Consider the following 20,638-nt stretch of genomic DNA (forward strand, 5'->3'; position numbering starts at 1 on the left):
TATTTTAACTTGACAGCTACATAAGGAATCTTGAATGTTAGAGCTTGTTTTTTCATTATATTAATTCAGCTTTGTATCKGTGTAACTGCATTGATTTCAGTGGAATTTAATCAGCATTAAACTTAACWGAGAGGTGGATAAAGACTATAAGATATGTGGCATTCATCACGAAGGGTTAGCAGCTTGCAGCTAAAGTGAAGGGAATTAGATTACCTGTTACAGATGCTGGAATTTTTGAAAGCATTTCAGAGCCATAACCTATAATTCTTTCCTTCTTCTTCATTAAAAACAATGCCCYGCATTCAGATTGAAAGGAAAAAATACCTCAAAAATGTTCTCTTGAACAATTCTTCACACTTTTATAGTACACCAGTGATTTGAAAGTTACTCTAGGTTTTGTCATCTTGTTAGGCTATTAAGGGCTTTCTCGGCTGGTCTATGCTTCTAGAGACTTTTATCCTCCATTCACTTCTGATTGAGAAACTGATGGGATTTTATCTGTCTTAAGAGGGAAAATATTCACAAATGTCTCATAATTTTACATGAAGGTTTTTCTGTATTAACAAGAAATAAACCTATACACGTTTCCATAGGCTTCCTAGCAGTTCTTTGCTACACAGAAGAATTATTCTTTCAAACATGTATATAATATATATGTATACACACAAACACACATATATATACACACACACAYAAAAATCTTTGATGGAGTTTKTAAAMTAAAAAAAGCTCAATTGAGAAATATTAAAATATCTAACATAAAAAAAAGATAATGTATTTCTTATTTGCCCATAAGTCTTATTGTTAAGTTCATCTTCACGGAGGAAAGTTAAAAACGATTGCTATGAATTTTAGAAGCTCTACTTTTATATGGCCAAATTGACAAACCTCTGGACTCCAATCTTAATGTCAAAACCCAACAATTAATGATTCCCTTTCTTTTTTGTAGTCAAGCACTGAGAGGCATCAAATAGGAGTGGACAAGACCTCTCCATTTGTAAAAGGATTATTTCTCTGATGGTGGCAAAAAAGTTTTTTCGTGTGTTTGCTTTTTTCTTCCAGTAAGCTGTTAGAAATAAATGTGTTTGATGACATATTTCTCCCTGAAAAGCAACTATTTTTTCTAAGTAAGGACTGGGTAGGAGTTCAAATGCTTAAGATAAAACTTCATATGGAACACAGCCAATTTTGGACACTGCTGAAAGTGCTGTTTTGATATTTTATTGCACTCACACCATCATATTGTTTGCTAGAGCTGAAGAAGGTCACTTTCTTCTGTTCTCAGCAATAACTTCCTTCACACATTTGTGTGTTAGGTGACAGGGATGACTCTTATATGSTGCTTACACTGAATTTTTCAGGAAAAGGTATTCAGATACAAATCTGCGGTTAGCCAAAGTATGAGTAGGATCCTAGATTGAATTCTCGTGATTTTATTAATCAAGGAAGCAAAACCAGCAAATGTTAAAYGCCAAAAAGTCTCTAGAAGTCAAAAATTTCTGCTGCTCACTATCCGTATTTTTTCCTTCAGATAGTCCCACATGCTGCTAAAAGTGAGAATGCTACTGCATATACCCGATGTTTTCTGACTGCTGAATCAGATTTCCCATAGATACTGAAGGATCTATTTATTGTTTTCAAATACAAAYGACTATGCCAGAAGCTGAAACCACATGACATTTCTTTAACTATCATATTTTCAATAAACATGAAAACTGTAGGAAGAACTGTAGGAAATTTGCCAGTTATAGTASAGGAGTATTTTCATCCTGTTCATCCTGTTATTTTAAATTCAGAGAAAATAATTGAAAGATTATTCCAGTGGGATAACATAGAAAATCAGAAAACATAATCTGAAATATTATACCTTACTATACAATCCAGACCTGTAAAAGGATTCTCAGAAAGTAATGAAATATAAACCAGTAAAATGGCTTTTACAACTTTAATGCACCTCAGCATATCTGAACCACCTCAGCAAGTGAACCACTTGCTACTTTATCCTTTGTCTTTTATATTTTTTTTTTTTTTAGGTCTGTAAAGGTGGAGAAATGAGTAAAGCAACAAATCATTTTTATCCAAGTATCTAAGAAAAAACTATCATAAGTACTCACTAGTATAACAAGACTGAAATGAACAGTTTTAGATAATTTAATTAGGTTGTAGGTTTTTTAATATAATTCAGTAAGTATGTGAACTTTTAACTTGTGTTAACTCAATTTCCTCATGCTTTCATTTACCATTTGTTGGGGACATTACAGTGATTAGCCAAAGCCCTTCYAGTCCTTAATGTTCTCAATAAATTCTGTTTTAAATTGACTGTCACTTTCCTGCTATAATAAAGTAGGTATTTGACATCGCAAAAGGAACTAGACTACTGTCTATTACRTTTTTTTGAAGGAAATCTTTCTATTACACAAAAATCAACAGAAATAATAAAGATTGCAATGAGTAGCCGCAGCAGGTAGGTGGATAGAACAAGCAYATCCTCAGGTAGGTTCACAATTCTGATTTTTTTGGGAGTTAAAATGATGCCACGGGTCTTTTGCTTGACAACTTAAACTTGTTTATAATTAAGTTTAATTGTTGCATTACCGAAGTCCCGGAGTAAAGGCAAGGTATTCAGTTTATCAGCAATAGATACCCTCTGCATTGAGATATAAATGCAACAGCTGTGTTATTTTTCTGTTGGGTTTAAGGATTAATGTTGGCCAAGTGGCTTGACAAACCAATCTGGCTCTTCTCTCTGGTCAGATAATTGCAAATGGTAAAATATAAAATGATATTTCAAAAATTCTGCAACTTAATGTATAAAAATTCTCCAAGAACTTTTCTATCAAGKATAGTAATGTCTTTTATTCACGCTCAAGCATTTAAATTCTAAGAGATGTGATATGTCATAGAAAAAAAAKGGGATTCATACCCCAAAGTCTCTCAGTTCCTTCTAAATCTGTATTTATATCACAGAAAAAAAAATCCAAAATCTCACAAATATTTATATTTTATAATTATGGCCTGCTCAGTGCTCAAAATGTGTAGGCAAATACTAGTGTGCTAAAATAGCATTTTTGGAAGAAYTGATTTATTCTGCCTTCATGAGAACTTGGCATACTGGATGTTTTTTCTTTTTCCATTACGATATCTTTTTTCTTCCCATCTTGGCTCCCACTAGACTTCCTCGAGCTCCAGCACTTCATGATCRAGATTTTCACACATTTCATCACTTGTGGCTCCGTAATTCATCTCCACTGAGTTAGCCTCAGAGATAACATGCTTTGAAAAATGCCAATTTCCTGTCCCATATTTCCTGACACTAGATCTACCTGGTAATGCCAACTTAAAATTCCCTAGGTGTCTTTCTCTGGGGTCTCCAATGATTCAGGGAAATAACAACAATTCTGTCCTGACAAAAATCCCTCTTCTACATTTTATACTGCCTTATTTAGATATTACTCAAGAGTCACAGAAATAAGAGCTTCCCATTAAATGTGTATGTTCATGCTCAGGTTCTTAGTACCTTAGTAATCTAAAATACTGATCTTGGTATRAAGTCTTGAGTGTTAAGCACTTTAATATCAGCTCTACTATTAAGCACTTGAATACAGATTAGTTTGTTAAGTTCAGGTTGCTATTTTATTTTTCATTTTGGCTTGCTATCATTTTGCCTCTTTTTTCTAGAAACCATACTTAGATTTTSGCAATATCTGAATCATACTTACATAATTATTCATCCTCATAAAAAAAAAAAAAAAAAATTCTTGCCCTCCCACAAAAATGTATTTACATTCAGTACTTTTTTAGTTCYAGGTTTAATTTTTCTTTTGTAAGCTCTTTTGCTTTTATATCAGTACAAAAGGAGGTGCTTTCTGAYATCTATCTTCCTTCACTTTTCACTTTATCAATAATAAAATTCATACCATTTTGTAGGAAGAAGATGCAACAGAGAAATGGTCTTGTACTATATTTGTCTCCTTTTCTTTCATCACATCATACAAGTCTAAACCAAAACCCACATTTATGCAAAGATTTTGATATTAAGCAGCTGAAATCTCACAGAATAGCTACATGAAAAAAGAAAACAGTATTTTACATTAGACTTGGAATTCATATTCACAATATTGAGTTAATTTGCGCATACATTTTCCGAGYAGACTTTTCTTTGCGAACACGCAACTCTCCCATCTTATCTGTCTGCTGTATTACTGTAACAGAGCGAAGGAAATTTAGACTCTATAAATGCTTCAGAACATTRTATTTGTGTTTTTAAATATTTTGGCTGCTCCCAAGAAAGCAGCAAGTAGAAAAGATATTTACCTGCCAACGCAAAGAAGAAACTGAGTCAGTGTGAGCTGGTTGCCTGGCTAGGGTTTTTAATCTGTATTGGAATGTATATTTTGGCTGGATTCTGAGGTTCAAAGCACATATAACAAAGTATTTCTATAGTARGTCAAATTTTGGACATGGCAAAGTTTGACTGAGTCCCTTAAGCTTCTTTCTTGACCTGTTCAACTTTATTTAAATCCTCCAGGATTCTGCAGAGAGCATAYGTTTCTATTTGCTATATTTGTAATGGTCCTATGGAAGTCAGTTTTTAAATTGCTTGAAAACAGGAGAAAAGGTTCACATTTAAAATTATTAATTGCATGAAATATCTTATTCCACTTTTTCATTTTCCATCTAGGCCAGTGCTGTCATTTCTATTGCAGGCGAAAATAAATTGGCCCATCAATAAATGCTATATTTTCATTCCCAAAATGTGTACTGCAATAGAAGAGAAGACAAATGTTCAGAGTTGKTTTTGGGCCATTAGTATGTCATTTGTTTACCTGGGTGATCTATTGGTTATCACCAGTTCTAAGTGGAATTTTCTATAACCTGATACATGTTTAGAGGATGAAAATTACCTTTTCTTTAAACYCCCAAAAAGCAATAAAGTGTGTAACATTTGTAAAAGGATTCAAGAGCCCTTAGTTCCATAAATGCATACCTCCCATAATTCTCGAACAGTCAGGGCCAAGAGGCATATGAAAGGGATGTGAGGCTTTTCCTGGTGACCTCAAAATCYGGGGTCTGAGTAAGGTGACCTTAAGAACTGCATGGAGTTGGACTGATTTCTATGGGACAGAGTGCTGATGGAAAGACATCAGYATTGATCACTGTTGAAGACACGGGACTTACTTTTCAATGGGAACTAGACAAGAGACTGGGGGAAAAGCAAATGCCAACAAGCAAAAAAGCCCCTATACAACCTGGAAGTGAAAATGTGACACTTMAGCTTGCATAACATTAAATCCATCATGAGGATGTTTATTAAAGGGAAAAGTGCTATTCATGGACAAGCGAAAAACTAAATTAAGAATTTAATCCTGAGAGGTRYCAAGTTTTAAAGCAACAAAGACTSAGCACCTTTTGTTATATACAGATARAAATATATAATTAATTAAAGTTATCAGAGATAGTGGAGAAAATGAAAATTATGCATGAGACAAAYGATATGCTGGAAATATTTCTGTGTACARTTCGGATCCATCTTTCATTGAGAAAATACTGTGAATAAAGTATACCTGGCAAGTCTATAGCTGAGTCCTGTATCAAGCAAGCCGATAGCAGCATTGAATAGCACTATTACTGAACTTGTGAACAATACTGGCAAAGAACTGCCTTTCCCTTTATAGCCTTCAGTGGGTTTTGTATATATWTTTTTTACATATATAAAATAAACTATATACCTACTCAGAGATTTTTGAGGCAGAGCTTGATGCTAAATCTAGGAAGAGAAAATTACTTAAGTTCAACATCTAAGTTTCTTAAAAGTAGAGTGCAATACCCTGTTTAACAGTACCGATCTATGAACTTGGAGGGAGCGGGGAGAACAAGCTCATTCCTCAGGTTACAAGGAATCAAAGTTTCTTTCCAAAATGCAAGTAATTTTTTCACATCCACACAATACCTATTAYATGGGAAGGGAGCTATGATCTATCAGGTCCATTTCAAGACAGCTTCACCTTGTCTTTCAGAAATGATGGATTTACTATTACAATCCTCTAACATATTTGTATACTATCTTGCTTGTGCTATGCTTCCTCTTACCCTCATGACATTTCACGAGTTCTCTGCAAGATCTTACAAATGCTCGCCACTAAAAATAACTGCTGACATTTGCGAGTGGCATGTACTAATCACATTCAGAATAGCATTTTTTTAAACATACTCTCATTTGTATTTTATCCTACATTTTTTTTAAACATGGGCTCTGGTTGTTAGAAAAATAATAGTGTCAAATTCCACAGCTGTATTAAAATAAACATTTTAAGCTATTATAATTGAAATATTTTTGACATTTTAATCTATTACATGGGGTTTTGGTTTGCATTTTTTTTAAATAATCACTTGTCCATCCAGGTTTCAGAAAGCAAAAACAATGTGAGCAATTCAGTATCTGRAGGAGAGAATCATGCATACTGAGGAACACAGAAGTGGCTTCTTCTCCTGAAAGATGGTCTCACCTCTCTATCAACGGCAGATGGATGTCTTATTTATGACCACCATTATTTAAACTTTACCCTAAGTCTTCACCCTCATCTACTCTGATTACAATGTTGCTATAGGAGCTCTGGCTGTTGCTCTCCATGGATCTAACCAATTCCCATGCTCAGGAACTGGGAAGAAGGCTTTCTTCCAGTAATCCCAAACAGGTTTTGATTTTTTTTTTAGTCCTACATCACTGAAAAAACATAAAAATAAAAGTATGGCTTCTAAATTTATATTAGTTCTTTCTAAAAATGTTTAGTCATCAGCACTTTGAGGTCAGGATTTAGTATGAATAAAATTCCCATTGGTTTGCTCCTAGAAGCAAATTTCCGTGCATTCTTCCGGTGGACTCTGTCCCTTCAGATTAGAGCTTTGAATCCTTTATGAACCATCATCTCCAGTTTGTACTGTCTTTCCATGTCAYGGAGGAGAAAGAGGGAGGATTCTAGTTACTAACAGGTTGCCTGTAGACACTAGGTATTTGCTACGGGTTTTTATGGTGCAAGTCCCATAACCCCCTGCACAGAKCTCACTTAATGTTTGGTACTTTAAGTTAATAAAATTCTGACCTGCTGTTCAAATCCATCTCTGCTTTCATCTTAATCTTCTGTATGTCCTAATCAATGTTTCAGTCCCCCAAATTATAAACAAGATTTACAAATATTGTATGCAWAAGCTTAAATATTAAAATTAAAAAATCATGAAGATGTTTCTATAAATGTTTGAACATAATCTAAGCATATAATTTGTAAAAGAAAAGTTGTATTTTTTTCTGAAAAGAATTTTAATGCTTCTTTAACCACATGATGCAACTTGGAAACTTGAGGTCATATACCAGCACCAATACTAATGCGAACAGGGAAGATTTCCAGTGTCATCTGACAGGAAAATCCGTACTCCAGTTAGCACTGCACAAGGAGGCCACAAGCTGCCAGCCTCTGGTTCATCATTACAGGAACATGGAATATTAGCAAGTATTCTGAGGGTGAGCTCTCTGATACAGCACTGGCTACTCTTGTAGCTTCTCATGTAGTTGTGAGCATAAGACTATATAACTTCACATAAGAAAAAAAAAAAAGTACCTCAGAGAAGTAAGTGTGTGAGATTCACCATCCTCGTACAAAACTGAAATATTCAGTTAAGAACATAACTGCTAGTCTGCTTAAGCAATAACTAATCATCTCTCTTAGCCATTACTTTCCACTGGAAGAGGCAGTGTGTGTCAACTACAGGTTACCTATGAGAAAAATGCAAATATTTCACCTCTTTCTCTCCAGCCAGTGATTCTGGTTCTCACAYGGCTGCACCACTGCTATGGCATCTGTCTGTGTAATATGCTACTGAAACCACACAAATTTTGGTATGAATAAAGAAAATTGAAAACTGATTGAAAACAATGATAAGGATGTTTTCTCCCTCTTTTTTATCACATGACTATTGAAAACATTAAAAAAGGAATGTCTACATTTGTTGCACTCCTCTGATAAACATTTTCTCATTATCATCCTGAAGTCAGACCACCTGAATCGCATTAGCTCATGGATTACTGCAGAACGCATACAAGTTACTAGTGAAGGTTCTGAAAAATGARTGAATTAGCAAACTCTGAAGCTGCCCTGTTTTCCCATATGATACACCCGAACTAGCTGCCTCTTCACGTTCCTTCATTTAGAACACAGGCGTCCTTTTCAGTTATGCTCCCTTAAGAGAAAAGATACAGGCTGCTCAACCATGTAAATAAGAAGTTGCATTGATGCCTGTTAAATAAAAGGAAAACTCTTAGGCCCTCCTACAAAAAAAGGCTCTGTCACAAAGAGTTAAACGCGAGGTGCCAACTTTTATGCGGTGGGGTATGGCATGTATGAGATACCATTTCATTTTTATAACAGCAACAAAGTTTCATATAGTCATAGCTAAAAATCTTTGCAAGGCACTTTCAATTGAGTTCGAACTCCTGATGGAGCTCACCTCAAAATAACTTGGAGTCCAAAGTGTCTATGCAAAACCATTAATTTCAGAATGTGTCTAAACACTATCCTGGAGACAGGCTGCAATTTACAGTTCCTGTGACAGACAAATCACTGGTAAAGCCCTGTCATTTAACCCCAATGATTTCTTTGGCAGTCACGGAAAGAAGGGTTTTCATACTGCCCTGTCACTGAAGGACTACAGAATCTGTCAACACTGTATAACTTTACATACAGGAATAATGCAATGTGCAAGTATTTCAGTCATCATGGGACAAGGTGGGCTTCTAGATCAGTGTCACGGTCAGAAACTAGCTATGTGACATAATGAGAGTTTTTACATTTTTAAGGCAGAATATACAGGAACAATATCTTTGGGTTGTACACCAGATTTTTGTTGGATATATTTTAAATGAAAAGCGGAGCTTTCTACTTTTACACAAGCCTATATTGYAGTTTCCATCTCCAGTTACCTAATGGTGCATGTTTGATAGCAGTAGAGGACACCAGAGTAACGGTCAKGCTTATTTGCCCAAGGTACACAAATCCTGTCAAAATTCTGAAGGGCCTGGCTGTCTACAAACTGCATTATGCTTATTTAAGAACACACTCTTATTGGATTCCCAATTTAAGTGCCTTTGTATTTAGTATGTGTTTTGCGGTCACAACCTGCACTGTAAAATATATGTAACCTAGCAGCCATCTTAAAGTGTACAGGTATTTGCAATACATTTGTGCTCGACATAATTTTTTCAATTGCTTTCATGTGCATTTATCTGGAAACTGTTCAGTAAAATACAATAAGCCAAACTAATATTTGATTAACTTTTTTGTAGCTTAGTGCTTTATCTTTTCATCTGAAAAATTTATTTCAGAAAACCTACCTGAGAAGTCATATTCCACACCTGCGACCAACTTAACCTTTTCTGAGCCGTGTGCAAAGCAATTATGTTCTCATTATGTATAGCTCTTAGTGCAAAACTGGGCTCCCAGAATTTTATCTAACAGATATCACTGTTTGTTGRTAGAAAAAAAAGAATGGCAGAGACACACTTGAAGTTACCCTAAAGTCATCTACTACTACCTAACTTTGTTGGCCTTTATTCTCCTGCAGGAAAATTTTCATCAATTTTGGAGGATACAGAAGAAAGTTATGGCATCTTACTTCCTTCTAAGTTAAAAGAAATAACAGTCAGTTAGCAAGAAGGGAAACCCTGGGGAAAAAGAAAGGAAGGTACTCCTGAAGATTCAGCAAACTGCCTTGCTCCAGCAGCAGCGGCAGTCATAGCCAACTCAAAGGGACATGCTGAATGTGCCCCAGAAAACGTGCACTCCTCACAGAAGCAGAAAATAGTGAAAGGATCAAGGAATTAACCAAATAATAGAGAGGAGGAGGAAGATAAGAGACTTTCAGCCATACTCCTCAATGTCTGTGACTTTCAAACATATTTTTAGATTTTTCTTCTTTGCTACTCACAGATGTTCAAAAAACAGATCCAGCYTTCAGCTCATCAGCACCTGCATTTACGGTATCAAAATCCAGGAAAAACCTGGATTCACCACTGTCTACTCAAGCCTTATGAGATGCTAGTWAAAAAATCAAATAATTCTATGTGTTTTAAACAAATGAAGTGTTACTCTTGTACCCAAAATCTCCAGTATCATGTGAGTCAATTTGTAGCAACTCCATGTATCTCTTGTATGTCAGGAAGACATGCATGTCAATGGGCTTCTTGCTATTAATGATCTGTGGGAACTATCTGAAATTAGCTACAAACTCTGCCCTCGTTATGACTCTATAAACAGACAAACAACCTTCCCCAGAGCACATGAAAGTGGCAACGACACCACTGGGGATATGGGACTGTAATCGATGTGATTAAATACCACACCTAGGCTTGGTAGACAAAGCCAACTATTTGAAGGCAGAATAGATAAGAAACAACATGTAATTTTTCAGGCACTTTTTTGACGGTAATGGCAATGATAAGCACACACATAAAAAACCCCGTTCTGGTTAAGAATTCATTTATATCTACTCATTCAAAATTAGTTATTCTTGATGTGATGTTAAGATACCAGCATATTTTATGCTATTTTTGAAGTGCATTAAGCTATCAATTACTATTTTCAATAATCATAAAGATAGTGAACTGCTARCTAACTATTATATAGCACTCAGGGTGTAAATACCTTTAAATCTGAAGAATGTTGATATCTTTATATTTATAAACAATCCATTTTGATAATATACTACATAACATTGCACTACATCATCCTCAATGAACTTTGTGCAACATACCTTAGTCATAAAATTAACTTCTCACACTGTGCCAAAACCAGTGTTTGAGTGTTGAAGCTTGTGAGTTAAAAACAGGAACTGATAGCACTTGTTACAACAAAGCATCTTCCAAAGGGTAGCTATGAATGTTTCTATGCACTGGTTTAATACTGCTATTTCAACAAGGATTATTAGCACCTTAACACATTCCAGTTTTGAGCCTTCCCTATGAAAAAGGCATTTAGTTTTGCTGAACTCTGATAGAATGTGCACTGATTCACTGATCTGGACAAATGTCTGCTAAGGTCAGGGCCCTAAAATTCTCTGGATTTTGATTTTGTAGYAAAATCCTGTAACTCCTGAGTTCTATTTTGCCACTTTCCATGGCTTTAYGTTTTCTACGTGCATGAAATTCCTCACTTTAACCTTAAATTATTCTGTCCTTCTGGTGTTCACTGACAGTCTCTGAGGCTTGRGCTTTATTCTCCTTCAGGGTTCATTCTTCTTCTAAATACTCATCATCCATTGCATTCTATAAAGAGAGTTCTCAGCAGTAGTTTTTAAAATAAAAGATAAAATGTTCAGTATCTGAACATTTAAGGCTCTAGTGTCAGTACCTGGAATGCCTCCTGTTGACAATGATGGTTATCACTGGGGGCAACTGAAATCTGTTCATTCTGAACTGTCTTCAGAAATCAGCCTTATCTGATTGTTCTTTCAGATCAAAAGAAAGAGGAAGACAAAGTAAGCTGTGCATATTCTTTCACTCTACACTTTGTTGTTAAAAAAGGAGAAATCCCACTAGGGCCCATAAACCACTTTTCGATATTACTAATCTTTGCTATGGATTTCTATTTTTTGCATTTATTGCCAGCTGACTGATTAGGTTTTGATATTTTAATGACAGAGTAGCATGGTTAGGAATTACCTCTGCAAAACATATAAAAGGAATCTAGGTAGRCAAAAGAACATTTACTGCTCTAAGGGAAATGGCATGTAATTCTCAGCATTTGCAGCTGAGATTAGACCATTTTTGCAAAAGGTAGATATGTACTTAGCAATTGGAATACTTGCCAGGTCTCTAAATTCACACCTGGAGCTCTTGGGTTTAGGCACAGTTACCCTATCTTTTAGATATTTGTGGAAGATAGGTTTGCATTGCCGCTTACATGAAGTTCATTTTCAGTGACTAAATACATAGCTTCCTTTGTCAACTGTGTAGCAAGSAGATTATAGGAATAGAATCCTATGCATTATTATTTTTTTTAAAACCAGCAGAGAGTTAACATTGCTGCTGACAAATAATCTTTCCAGAATAGGATGTGGCAAAGTACCTGCCAATTCAATAGCAAGGAAAATAACAGAGTACTTGGCATTCCCTTAAAATGTGTTTTTCACATTGCACATAGGAGGTCACTTTTCATTAAACAGGGATATGACATAGTACATATCAAAATTTTGTTAAAAAGCAGATAGGAATTGGAATCGGGCTGTGTCTGGTACATCTCAGGTCTCATGTTCAGCTTCACATTCAGATGTACTGGAGTTGCAGTCTTTGGAGACTTTCCCCAAACTCAATAGGGCCCTGTCAAGGACCCTTACAAATATATAAACAGCATTTCCCCTGTGACTGATAACAAGTGAATAAATGAACAGTTTGCCCCTGTGAATCCCTCTGTAGTAAAATAATTGCGAAAGCACATATTTTTCAATATTTTATAGTCCCTGAAACAGCTATTATCAAGTGAATGAAAATTTTAACTCAGAGCCTGTATCTTGCATCTGTTTTCTACAATTCTGGTCCTTATTATTACTTTTTATTTTCTTTTATTTTTTTTTTGACTCCTGAACAATTCTTGGGAAGTCCAGGTATAAGTAACCAGCTCCCTGTTCTCTAGCAAGTTCTATCTGGTCATTGACTTGTGTGATTCAAATGACCCAAYCATGTTTTGCTTTCCCCATTAAAATACAACCAAGTCAAAAACCACCCATAAAGGTTTTGTTCACCTTCCTCTCTGTCTTACTGTAACATTAAAATGGGTTTTATGAACAACTTCCTTTGCACACTAGCCCCAAGCATTCTGAGCCAGTGCACAGCCTCTGCTTGATGTCTCTCAGATGCTGGAGAAAAAGATATGGAGGACAATTCAACCTGAGATCTGTTTGCCATCAATGCAGAAGTGCAGTGTGCATGAAAATGTCCCCTTCTACTCCTTTTATTGAAGGATATGTCTCTTAAATCTCTTTCAAACCACACCAGTGTAGGTCTTAAGGTCAAACCTCAATTTCAGAAAACTCTACCTACATTCTGATAGAGGCAGTTAAATTCACCTCAAACCTGCAAAAACTTGATGCTCAAGTGTTTTTCCTATTTTACTCAAATGGTATAGAAATTAAGATTTTTCAAGAAAAAGGCAGAATGGTGAAAAAAAATCAAATTATTTGTTCTTTCAGCAGAAATTCTTACTAACTGAGCTGTATTAGCTTCCCATTYAGCTTGAAGTATCAGATTCAGATTTTCTTGATTTCTATGCTTCCTGACTTATCTCCCTCAGGCTATTCAGGTCAGATGGATTCAAGAGACTAAATATAAAATCACAGTACAAAACCTATCACAAATTGGTCTTTAAAAATAGTTCAAAGTCCCTTAATAACCACAGAAAAGGGTTTTTAGCTTCTTAAAGGGAAATAACAAAATGTATTTTGAAACAATAATACAGTAGCTCAAGAACAGTTGAACACTTTAAAATAAAATGACTACAACACTCATGGTAACTTATGAGCTGGACTAGTGTTAGACAAGTTATTACCATGCTGCAGAAGTCAAAATGACTGTCAACACTATTTAACTTCGCTTTAACTTTGCTCAAAAAAAAAAAAAAAAAGAAAAAAAAAGAAAGAAAAGAAAAGAAAAGAGAGAGAGAAAGGGAAAAGTCTGGCTCTTCTTCATCTAACACACTGCTCAATAAAACATTGTCATTATTTCAGCTGTATCCACAGTACCCTGCAAAACCCACCTTCTTTTTTTCAAGGAAAAAGTTCAGAATGAAATAGAAGTTGGTTGTTGTATGATGCTTTCCCACTTTTCTATAAGTTACTTTTTTACTATCAGTTTTGTATGAAATTTTACAGACCAGCAATGACAGTATCTTCTAAAATGTATCAGCTGAGATATTTATTCTGTGACCCTGGATTGAACAACATCTCTGTTAATATCAATGAGATCTGAACTGTAGAACTAAAAGCAAGTTTTGCCAATAAGTAAAGTGTCAGAAAGACAATACAGAAAATTGTGGATTGTATAGATGTTGCACTCTCCTAGTCACAGTGTTTTTCTCATTCTGAAAGGAAGGCCACGATTTTGCCTGTTATCTCTGCAAATATTCCAAAAGAGAAGCCTGCTGATAAACACAAAAATAGTTCCTATGGACAAAGGCAAGTTTTCATGTTTTCAGATCTGAAAAGAAATGRTAAAATACTTCCCAGAACACTTCCTACGGTGTCGCTTGATGACCTCTAGGGAACAGGGCAGCCCAGGCTGGATGAAACAGCAGTCTACAGCTCGCATCTCCCACTGGGAATCTAGGATGTGCTGGCAGGTTGCACTGAGGCTCAGAGAGTAAGGAYTAACTTCTACCTTCTGCTGGAAGACCAAGAAGTTCAGGGTCTTATTTATGTGGCAAAATACAGATGTGCTTTAGCAGCCCTTCACCTGAGAYCGTCTGAGGTTTACAAAGCAGGCACTTCTGAACTTTATTCTGCTATTAAACGTGATAAGATGTTTAGGGGACACTTAAATGTTCATGAGCTGAACTGCTTAACAATCTGATGAATGATGGAGTTCATTACTGATCAAACATTACTGATCAAACACACTGGCCACTCTCGAAGTGTGGTGTTGACTGTAATGATAATAGAYCAAAATTTAACGCAATTTTAATACGCTCTCTTGGCTTTGGAGGTTTAACTCATAATTAACACATCTCAAGAAGGGACTCTAAACAGATGATGTGCTTTGAGGGTACCTGAATTCTTGCTGACCGAGAATGCCAGAAAGGGAGCAAATTCCCTTGACAAGCAGGGCAAAAAATGAGAACATTTCACTAGAGGGGAAGATTGGCCCCAACCCTTCCTCCCAGGACTACTTTCACACAACACTGGGCTAAATAGTGATGCCTTCTCCTCATGCACTTCTGTTACTGCTCTTTGGGTAGCTCCTCAGAAGCAAGATGTGAGACCTTAGAAATGGAAGTGTTTCCCTTTCAGRGAAAACATTTTATAAATGTTAGAGTAACACATAAAAGACAGGAACTAGCACCATCACTAACCTTATCCTTAGATTTTGAACGGAAAGAGTGAGAAGTAGTCTGTGCAGAAAAGCCCTGGAACTCAGGTCTGTGACTTCCAGGCTGACTTGATGTACAGCTCAGGCCTTCAGATTGGGACCTAAGTTTTGATGGGAGAGATGATTTCAAGCACATCTTCACCACTGTCTTATGGTGATGAAGGTGTTTCTGTTAAACCACTTCTCATAGTTATAACTAACATGCCAAAGAGTGCAATCCTGTATACAGATGCTAGAAGTGTCTGCAAATGTCGAAGAAAAAAAAAATCCATATGGCAATGCAGGCCTCTGGAACAGACTGATCAGGCTGATTGCCACAAAAACAAAACAATTTAATGACTAACTACAATATCTTCTATTGAGGAAAACTAGAAAAAAAAATCCTACCGACACAYCTTGCTACAGGTGATATATATATGTATATATGTAGCCTGGCAGAGATTTGATAGTAATGTGGAACAATCACACCAGTATTTAGCAGTAATCCTAGAGATATAGAACTGTAAAAAGGAAAAAAAAAATGTTTGTGTGCGAGTATGTACCAGGAAGGTGAACCTACTACTACTACCAGCTGCCACTGGTGCARCTTTGGTATTCAGCTCTGATTTGTGTATCACAATGCAAAGACTTGAGATGTTGTTTCATTCAGTGCCCAGGGAGAGTCAAATTAGAACAGGAGAGACTCAGTCACTGTAACCCCTATATACTAAATGAAAAATTCCATCAATGTCTGAAAATGAATACAACACAGTAGAAGCCATAAGCTCTTTGTACTGGAAAGTATTCCAAGCATTCCAAGAATTCTGTTAAGAACACTGCAGTCTCACTGATGCTCAACACTTTTCCTATATACGTTGTTCATGAAAGGAAAGGAAAAAGCAAAAAAGAAACTAAGAATTTGTGACACAATAAATACTTCTGATGATACACAAGATGTAYCATCACAGCATCTATTAAACACAGAAACCTATACTAAAATATAGATGTTTAACACAATGTACAGCAAAATTTGACTCTCATGGATACCAACGGAAGCAAAACGTTGTTAGCCTTTAAGCTACAGCAGGTAACTTGAAAATAAGGGACCATAAACTGTAACAAAAAATTTGACTAGAAAGGCTTTCATCTACTCTTAAAATTAATAAGAATTTTGCATGGTTTATTGATTTTAACTTATTATTTACAGCAGTAAACAGTCATAAGGTAAAGTTTTGGAAGAACAGGGTCTTTAAATTATTTGAAGATTGCTTTTACTAGAAACCCTTTTGACACAATGACCATCTGTAGATTCTGATAGCTATAGTTGAGAACTACTGGGAACTTACACTGTTGCAAACTGTTGAGAACTGTAGGAATACAGTGTGCAACTCAAAGCAATGCTACAGAGCTTACTTAGTAAATGAAATGAGCCTGGTAACTGAATTATGGAAAATGCCAAAAGAAGAAGAAGAGCCAGCTACACCATCGCTGGACTCCAGCTGCAGCAGCAGCAGGAGTGCTGACTGCCTGGTTGTGTCTTTCAGGATGCACAGCCTTAGGAGTCACTTAAAAACAGTGGCTATTCATGGCTTCAGGAATATAGATATCGAACAGAGGASTTAAATTAACTGACTTTTTAAAAAAGAACAAAAACAAAATACTGAACAAGTATCCTTATCTGATGCACTCTTTGCATAAGAGTAAAAAAGACGAAACTCATCTTTCAATATGAGTGTTTGTGGCTTTACTTAGCACAACATGGTGATCGGATGGAAGATACAAACATCCCTTCTTATTCAGAGATCAGAAAGAATTTTTAAAATTAGCTTCTGGAAATAACTGCCAAGTGTACTTTAGTATTAAGACGCACGTTTGCATGAGCATTAATTAGTACTGGAAAGACCTGTTATCGTATTCACCGATCTCTATTTGTACTGTCCCCTTGTGCTCTGAATTGTTCCTTTTACTGTACAGCAAGGTACGAGTGAATTACTAACAGCTGCAGCTAAGGAAACTTAAACTTATAAAATCAAAGTGGCAGAATTACAGGCTTTAGCATATGGCAATGGAAGACAAAATTTTACCTTGGCTATTTTGCAAGCATATACTAGTTTCTGCTCCTAACTCTTATCCAGGGATTAGTTTGTGTTTCTAGGTAAAACATATCCACCAGCAGCAGGCACTGATTAGTATGAAAATTATCTTTCACTTTCTCTCTCTTAGGAACATTATAACATACAAATTCCTGTTAGCTATTACAATCTAAATGCTTCATCCGGGGTAAAGGAAGAGCCTTTCAAATAGTTGATAGGAGTCTGAATAATAATGGTCAGGAAAAAAAAAAGTCTAGAAGCTTGACATATTTTATTATAGTGGCATTCATTAATCTTTTCCAAAGTGGAAAACAGATTAAGTTAAATACTAAATAGGCAAAGAAATAGCAGCAGTGTATTTTAGTATCATAAAACATTGCACTCGTATGTGTATTGCAATAAAAAGCCAAACAATATGATYAGGTATTCAGCTGAACACCCAAATCATATATACAAGCCAAAATAAATATTATATACCTAACTCCCCACCTAGCAGAGTTACTTTTTTATTCTAAAAGAGCACACTACAACATAATAGGTCTTGGTCAAGTTAAAAAATATTTTATAGCATTTTAGCAAATAAAATAAAATGTAAGGGTGTATCTTTAAATTATTGTATCTAAAATTCTGATTATCTGTAAAAAAGTAATATGGACATTTTCATGTCTATTTCTCTTATACTCAAAATGACAGCAGGGTAGAATTAACTTCCTTGATGTTGAAAGGTATTAAAAAAAAAAAAAAGAAAGAACAAACCACTCCATACAAAGATCTATGGTGCTTAGTCTTTAAAATCTGCTTTACCTATCAGGGAAAGTCTTAAGCAATGTCTGGAAAACAAAACAATAAAGGCAATTAATATCACAGAGAGGAAGTACATTGAAACTGTCCATTCCTTCCAGACCTCTATTTTGACATTGATTAATTACTTCTCATTTTTAATTTTTTTTTGGTATAGAGCTATATTCTCCCTTCCTGGAGGCTACTTTAAGTGCTGGACAGGACTGCTRAAGAAGGCCCTTGTGGTTCACTAGAACTACAAATACATTTTTTAGCAATTGTCTCTTATCTTCACAGTTGCRTGAGAGACACCTTCCCCCTCCTTACTTACACTGGCCCTTTGTCACATTCAAGGGGGGGGGGGAAGAAAATATTACTCAGCAATTGCAGAACTCATTTAATTAAATATCTGACAACGTAACCAGAAAAAGAGGAAAGGGGTAAAGACTTGCAATGAAGTGTCTAGTTATGAAGACTGAAAGTTTGCAGTATTTAAAGCCTTTTCCAGGTTTTGGTGGGTTTTATTCTTTTATGTAGAGAGAGAGCAAGTAAGAAAGGGGGGAAGAGGAATCTGTGGTCTGTAAATGATCAGCACAAAAAATAAATTATGGTCAGGTAACCGAACTTTTCTGATGTGTAAATTGAATCATTCCCACACGCTGGTGTTTTATAATTAAAAGACCCTTTTCACTGTGGGAAATTTTACTGAATTTTGTATTAAAAGAAGAAACAAACCATCAATCAGGAGGAGGTAGGAGAACTCAAAGAGCTCAACCCATTAAACTTGAAGAGTGTAGTCGAATTCTGAATGACTTGCTCTAGGAAACTGCTGCTCTTCTAAGGCAGAATACTGTACAAACATTAATGAGCAGAGTGTGTATCTGATAGCTGTTCTAAAATCTTTTGTAGTCATATAGAAGAACACACTTTCCATTTGGTGGAAAAGACCCAGAGTATGGTTTTAAATKAACACTTTTTGTGAGGTTCACAGGCTTTAAATTACTAGACTTTCATTACCATTGAGAAAAATCACCGAGCTAAAACCAGAGAAAAAATAACTAGGTATACTTGTTCAATTCCGTATGGTTGTTGTATAAGTACTGATCCGACAGATTAAGATTTGCTCACAAGATTGCTGCCAAATACAAACACTTCTGGGTGGGCACCAACAGCTACTATTTCAGAGTTATAGTATCTTACATGCTTTCAGCTGTTTTTAGGTCATGACTTAAAATGACATTTGCAAATTATTAACCTAAAGGGGGAGGATCATTTAAAAAACATCATAATAAATAAGCAACAGGARTTTCTTCTGAAAACTTAAGAACTGCTATAAAAGATTTGACAGTTCAGTTTGYGAATTTCCTTATTTCTTCAGTTTTGTTCTATTCTTGATAAGTCTGATTAGTAATAGGGAGGGTAAGAAATAGAAAAAGCAATGGTGAAAATAGGAAAAAAATGTATATCAGCTTTATCTCCTTTCTCGAACAAAATACTTAGATTTGTTAAAGTTAGAGCTATGTGAATTTATCCCATTTATATTTTGACCTACATTGTTATTCCAACAACAGTAAATTAGATTCAGCAGCATAAATTATTGATAATGCCAGTAGGATATTGTATATTGAGCACATATTGGCCTATTGTGATTTTGTAATTCTGCTCCATTCTGTTAGTTATACAACTGTGCGCCATTTAAACATCATCAATGCAATATATGGGTCCCACTAGAGCATGAGAATGTAGGATGTTTCATCTTACCTTCAGCTTTCTATCTGGTGTTATGCTGGTGGGACTCAGATGATCCAGGAACCTGCAATGAGAATAGATTATTAATTAGATCATCACACTACTTTTATCTTTTTAGAATGTTTAATTAATATTAATTCTAAAAGCCATGATAATTTTTAAAATCAAGTATTGGATTTTAAAAKCTAAGTATTAGAGGACAGTTTTCCTGTTATTTTCATCTTTGCACTGTGATATACTACGTATTAAGTGTATGYCTTTCCCAAAATCTAAATGAGATGTAGATTATCTGTTATAAAATAYGTATTACTGCTGCTGCTGGACTGACATGTACTTCATGGGAAGATATAACTTTACTTGCTTGAGCCATGCAGAAATGTGATTGTGTATTGAATATTAAATTTTAAAATGGCATTTTAGAGATCCATGTTCATTGTATGGCATTTACTTTTACACTTGGTTTCCTCAGGTTATATAGGAAAGGCTTCTTTCTCTTCTGCTACYAATATAAACTGATCACGTGTTCTGAGGAATTAGTATAAAATTTAAGAGAAGGGTCTTCTTGGCTTTCACACAGACATAATAATGAGTTTTCAATGGCAACTTAGCAATTTTGCTGATGTATGCACCAGTAAATATTATAAATCATTCTCTCATAGCTTTGCAAAGCCGACACAGTCAACAGTAATAAACATAAAACATACAGAAAAGATAATGATTATTTTTTAAAGAAAAATAAGCCTAATAGCACTTAGAATACATAGAAAAGGCTATTTTAACATAGTATTTTCCATAAATATTACAAGCTTACTGTGTTCTGAAGTTAGCTATAAAATGATTTTCTGTTTTAATAATCAGGAACTTGGAAATATTTCACTTATAGAACCTGAGCAGTAATAAATGAAAGGGCTAC

The 20,638-nt window shown here is 35.4% G+C and overlaps 1 protein-coding gene across 3 annotated transcripts in view; it reads right to left on the bottom strand.

Moving 5' to 3' along the window:
• TENM3 (teneurin transmembrane protein 3) overlaps positions 1–19,774 on the bottom strand; it is a 465,114-nt gene extending 445,340 nt beyond the window's left edge. For 2 of the 3 annotated variants that reach the window (XM_085311387.1, XM_085311386.1), the window contains exon 1: positions 19,738–19,774. The gene's annotated coding sequence lies outside the window, so the exon portion shown is untranslated. The remainder of the gene's footprint in view (positions 1–19,737) is intronic. The other variant, XM_085311388.1, reaches the window with a different exon arrangement.
• Positions 19,775–20,638: the final 864 nt, after the last annotated feature.

The sequence above is a fragment of the Rhea americana genome, unplaced genomic scaffold, assembly GCF_003343005.1.
Source record: "Rhea americana isolate MKP2758 unplaced genomic scaffold, rheAme1 scaffold_34, whole genome shotgun sequence".
Lineage (NCBI taxonomy): Eukaryota > Metazoa > Chordata > Aves > Rheiformes > Rheidae > Rhea > Rhea americana.